This window comes from Leuciscus leuciscus (genome assembly GCF_965113295.1).
Source record: "Leuciscus leuciscus genome assembly, chromosome: 1".
NCBI classification, from domain to species: domain Eukaryota; kingdom Metazoa; phylum Chordata; class Actinopteri; order Cypriniformes; family Leuciscidae; genus Leuciscus; species Leuciscus leuciscus.
In genome coordinates this window covers 69265946-69272127 of record NC_138725.1, presented here as the reverse complement: position 1 = coordinate 69272127, position 6182 = coordinate 69265946, and the positions used below count along the sequence as shown (strand labels likewise).

The following is a 6182-nucleotide window of genomic DNA, read 5'->3' as shown; positions in this document are numbered from 1 at the left end:
AGGCTTTCTCAAGTACCTTTTACAGTACTCACAACTTAGATTTAAAGAACTTACTGTCCAGCCATACAAAGTGGGCCTCTTCTCTGAATTTGGCCTTGCTGTCAACATCCCTGAAAATCTTGCATGTCAGTGAAAGCAAAATACAATGTTTAACTCCATTACTTTTTAATTATTTTACCACAAATGTATTTAACATAACTTACAGTACATACAATACATTCAGGAATGTAACTTTTACAGTACGATCTGATACTGAGGAACAACATTTCTTTTGCAATGCATGCAACAATCAACTACATTACTTCATTCATTTAAGTCTTTCTGCTCTATTTGAAGACATCTTTCAAGCCTTAATTTGTTTAAAGGCGAAGACTTTTACATATTTTAAGATTTGCTGAAACACTGTCATCTTGAATGCTAACATATAGGCCTATCATAAAACATTTTTAAATATAAAACATTTATGACGCGCTCTATGGCATCTCTTACAATTAAAATTATTTTTTTTATAGCTTTAAACAACAAAACATTTTACATACATTTTAGAGCCAGGGTAGCAAAGAAAACACAAATATAAAATATATATATCTATGTAAAATGCATGTATATACCAAAGCCTCCTTAATCACTCTGTTATCATACTTTAAATATCCAAAAATTACATTTTCAAAATGCAAAACAAAATTAAAGAATACATGTTCCTTAATAAACATTTAACACCTCATACCATTTTTTCACATGACTACAATGCCAGAAAATGTGGGTTCTGTTTCCAAGTGCAAAGAGCAAAAAGTACAACTTACTTTTTGTAACAATGTCTAAAAGCATAATTGCTTATTGGCTATGTTATTGACTTACTGCCATCGAATCCATCGCCAGAAGTGATTGAAAAAAACTGCGCGTGCGCACATGTGTATTATAAACAGACTTCGCGCATGCGTGGTAACACATACGTGACGTACATACGTGACGTGAATACGTGACGTAACCGCGCTACAGTCTGCAGCGAGGGGTGTCTCGTTTTACAGCGTCTCTTGTTTATTATTTTACAGGTGAGCAAAACTGTTTCAGAAACTGGTTGAAACTAATGTAAAACACTGTGCTTCAAAGACGTATGTGTTTATTTTTGTTAGATTACTGAGAAAGACTGTTTATTAAGACGCATTCTGCATTACTGGGTTATGTATTAGACATAAGAGGGACAAATAGGTGAATGCAAAGTGAAATATGAGAAAATATACACGTGAAAAGCGTTCATGGATGTTTTAAAGACTTTATAATGTTGATTTTGTTATCGGATGAAAAAGTTTGAGTGAGTTTAATATGCGTTCGCAACTGGAAGTATCTCGAGCCAAAATGGCGGTGTAAGCATGAGTGAGTTAGAGCCAAAATGGCGGTGTAAACCATGGTGTAAACATGAGTGAGTTAGAGCCAAAATGGCGACATATAAAACCATAGATAGACAGTGTATAAAACACGAGGATTGCTTGAAGCGAAATGCAATATTCATTTGTGACAGTTCAAAAATGAGAGTAATGTCTCATGAATGTTATTGTGATGTGAAATACATGATATTCGGTTGAAAACCCTGTAAAAGGAGAATGTATCTCTGAAAAGCCTTAATTAAAATGTAACTATCTTTATTGAAATATGTTAATGTTGTTAATGCATTGAAATGAACAGAGTCAATTAAATATTGTCGAAGACTGCAGCCAGTACTCCAGTTTTACAGCGTCTCGTTATTATTTTACAGTGCTGGCCAGTGTTGTACATTCAACTTACTGTACGTTCACACCGCCGCCGACTTGAGCTGCAAAGAAGCTCTGGCCGCCCTGTCAAGTACGCTTGTCAAAAAGTACGGGGAAGCTTGTTGACGCTTTGGCCGCTCTGAAGTCTATGTCACACCCATGGTCACACCATGAAATGTTATAATGACAGCATTTTTATAACCGTTTTGGTCACATTTGGTCGGGAAAAAATAATAATGAGCTATTATTATTATCATTAATAGTGAGTGCGCGCGCGCGGCCGGGGCTCTCTCTCTCTCTCTGCTCGTTCTTATATATGCCCTGTCAAGCGCGCCCTGTTAAACTGACAGGACTTAAAACACATGCAAATGATAAACTTTCACTCTATGGTTAAACTGTGCAATTAATCCGATAATGATAAGAAACCCAGCAACGGCGATGATCAACTTCTCCTCCATTTTCTCGGAACTAATGTTTTGGTAGGAACGAAAGTTTACATCGTATGTTTCTCCGGAATCAGCCAGCGTGAAGGTCTATGATTGGTTTCTGGCGGTTTTTTTATTTTTTTAAAAATTGATTTTAAGATTACAATTACAGTCATGGGGGTACAACGAGTAAAGCAGATAAACAAACATAAAGTACATACATAAACAACGACAAATTCAAAAGTTAAATAAAAATTTGAAAGTGTTTACAGATTGAGACACATTTTGTAGCTTTCTTATTTTTCAAACCCAATATACCCAATAGGTATTGTAAAATTTCTGCTCTTAAAATGAAAAATAAAGGCTTGTTTCCTCCAAATTTACATTTATGAATACTAAATTTCGCTAACAGAAGAAGCAGATTAATTAAGTAATATTCCTTATGAAAGGATGTGTCATAAGAGAAAAAACCAAATCATACATTTTTAAAGCACAGTTGAAAGCTGGGCATGATATGAGCTTTAATAAAGGAACAAAAAATCTGACCAAAAACAAACTGTATGAGGACAACTCCAAAATAAATGATAAAATGTTTCATCGTGTAGATCACAAAATGTACAAAGTGTATCAATATCACAATTAAATCTGTTCACAAGATAATAATTACATGGGTAATATTTATAAATGATTTTAAGTGAAATTTCTTTGATTTTGTTTGTGATTAAATATTTGTGAGAAAGTTTCCAGATTTTATTCCATAACAGATCATCAGCACAACCATTCCAAAATGATATAATAGCAGGTCTGGAGACAATATCCCTTTGGAACAAAGCCCGTACACAACGATTATTATTTTTAATGCAGGAAAGAGAGAAACAGATACGGCCTAGTATCAGCAGGATCTAACGAGTATGGAGAGAGCAGAGGACAGGTGTTTTTAAGAAGTATGTTTAGACCAGAAGGAACAGCATCCATAACCACAGCAAAGTCCTTAGGAGTAACTGGAATATTATATTTAGAAAGGAATTCAGAGTAGGTCAACATAAGACCTTCATTGTTATACAGTTGTCTAACAAAAATTATATCATTACCAAACTAATTGATAAAAAATAATGTTACAAATTGACAGAAGATTACTGTTTTTAAGAGACATTAATTCACACTTATTTATATTCAGGTAAAGCCCTGAAGCTTTTGAGAATGTGTGAATAATCTTGAGGGCTAAAGGTATTTCTCCTGCATCCTTTAAAAAAAGTGTAGTGTCGTCGGCTAATTGGCTAATCATTATTTCACTGCCAGCAGCAGTGATACCTCTTAAAGGGCTCTGTTTAATATGGTCGGCAAGAAGTTGTGAACAAAGTAAAAATAAATATGGGGAAATAGGGCATCCCTGTCTGATACCACGGCTGAGATTAAATCTGGGTGAGGTGCCATTACGCAGTTTGATTGAACAATTAGCATCAGAGTATAAAGTTTTAATAGAATGAATAAAGAAATCACCAAAACCAAATTTGTTTAGGGACGAATATATGAAATGATGTTCAACAGTGTCGAAGGCCTTATGGAAGTCTAAAAAAAGAATGAAACTCTCGTCTGGGTATAGATGTGGTCTAATACCAATCGAATATTATTCAAAATGTGTCTATTACTCTTAAAACCTGACTATGTGTCATCGATAATAGAATCCAGAGTTGTCTTAAGTCTAGAAGCTAATATAGAGGCTAAAATTTTATAATCATTATTAAGAAGGAAAATTGGTCTCCAATTGTCTAAAATTAAAGTGTCTTTTTTTTTTTTGGTTTGGGAATTAAGATAATTAGGCCTTGAGTCAGGGTAGGCGGGAGTTTACCATACTCAATAGACTGTACGAAAAGATTTAGAAGAAAAGGAGCAAGTTCTTCTGAAAAGGATTTATAGAATTCAGAGTTTAACCCATCTACACCAGGGGATTTATTTAATTTAAGCTCTGTAATAGCTTGAAGGACTTCGTTTATACATATAGAACTATCACAATGTTCTTTTTGATCTTCATTTATAGTTTTCGAATTAGTAAGACTATCTATAAAAACAGAGGAATAAGTTTCATCAAATCCTGATTTATAAAGAGTGCTATAAAAGGTTTAACAGTAATTAATGGAGTTTCTAAGTCTGCCTTTTTTTTTCAAGAAAAAATAATAAATATGTATTAATTCAGAAGGGTTAATAAAGCAATAAATAGTTTACTCAGTAAAAATAATTCTCAATATTATATGTTTGTTTGTTGAGCTAGAGATCACTTGTTTAATTTTTTAAATGAACAACACTACACCTGGGAGAAAGTTTAACATATCGAATACAGCCTCTTTTTTTTTAATGCATTTATTCAGGAGACATGATGACTCTCCATCTGTAGTCAGACTGTCAGATCTGCTAGAGGGAGATCATTCACTGTCAGACTCGGCTTGTGTCTGTCGTCTCGTGGGGCAGCATACTGTGCCATGTTCGGCAATCCTGACGCTACACAACAGCTCAGACCACAGCGGGAAATGGCCATTTCATTTGCAGAAAACCTGTATAGAAAACAGATGAGCAGTGAATGTAATGAAATATAGCCTGCATTAGACTTACACTTTTATCTAATGAAATGTGAAATGATCTGTGAGATTTAGTGTTTGTGGAAGTTACCATTGATCTGTCTTCTCGTCATAGCGCTCCACATCAGAGATGGTGCTGGATCCATTAAAGCCTCCGACAGCAAACAACAGACCATTAACTACCTGGAGTTTGAGGAAAGGAAAAAGGAAAATGAATAATGTACAGCTAATGTCTTTAACTTTACATTAATAAATCTTATTATAGGTGCACCACTTAATTTAAACATAGTTAGAATGTTTTGACACACATTGATCTTCGAAGCCTTCTACAATTTTAGGGTGCAACTTTCCAATTTTTCTCAATATGGAAGCAAAAATAAAAAGTCCCCCATATTCATTATCATCAAATCATTATTTTAATGTTATTTCATATTTTATGTATTCGATATGTATATCTTGGACACTCGGTGAAGAAAGGGGCGGAGCTGTCACTGATCACCTCTTCTGAACATTGATATGGAAAAACAAAATTTCTATCCAAATAAAAAACATATCCAAAAAATGTGCTTTCTTTTTTGTAACACTCCAAAACTTCAACTTCTCCAAACTAGGAATGTTATTTTTATTTGTGTGTGTGCGCGCGCGCGATCGCGAGTGAGCAAGAGAGTGTGTGTGTGTGTGTGTGCGCGCGCGCGCGATCGCGAGTGAGCAAGAGAGTGTGTGTGTGTGTGTGTGTGTGCGCGCGCCACGAAGCTCAGTGCAAGTTGTGCAACTACAAATTTTCATTTTTTTTGCTAACATTCTTATACAGTTTCATCGAAGCTAAGTCCCAGTGTCCACATATGTGGACATCAAATTTAGCAGCCTAGTAAATCTTTCCTTTTACAAAGTTCGTCAAATGTGCATGCCATTTTAATCATACAACACTATTATGCATAACTTAACAAGAATCAACAATGAAATGTTATTAAATGTTTTACCTTGTGGACGTTTTGGTCTGATGTGGCTGCGTGACATTTCGCCTGTGTTCTCCGCCATCTTGACATTATTTATGTTACGTTTTTTTTTTCTCCTGACACCACCAGATGGCAGTGTGAGTGTCCGTGTTTGTGAAAAACATGTTCCAGTTACACAGAATTAAGTATTATGCATAGACAGTATAAGATGCTGCACACAGCCAAAAATGTGATGTCCACGTATGTTGACGATGTGGACACGGGGTCTGAGGAGGTTAATGAAAATGAATGCTCTGATCCTAAAACTATAATCAATGAAGTTTATTCCTTTTACAGTAATCTAGATTCTTCTAGATTCTCAGCTGACGCATCAGAGGCTTTCTTTAATAAAATTAACGTTTTATTCCCCAGATAAATGAATAAACACCGCCAATATCTGCCAAAATTGCAAACGTCATGTGTGCAAGAGACACTGTGTCA

At 35.0% G+C, this 6182-nt stretch overlaps 1 long non-coding RNA gene across 1 annotated transcript; it reads left to right on the top strand.

Annotated features, from left to right (window-relative positions):
- The first annotated feature begins 734 nt into the window (after window positions 1-734).
- On the top strand, window positions 735-5002 carry LOC309492975. The gene is made up of 3 exons (XR_014203759.1): window positions 735-1052; window positions 4540-4750; window positions 4862-5002. It is a non-coding gene; the product is annotated as an uncharacterized lncRNA (long non-coding RNA).
- Window positions 5003-6182: the final 1180 nt, after the last annotated feature.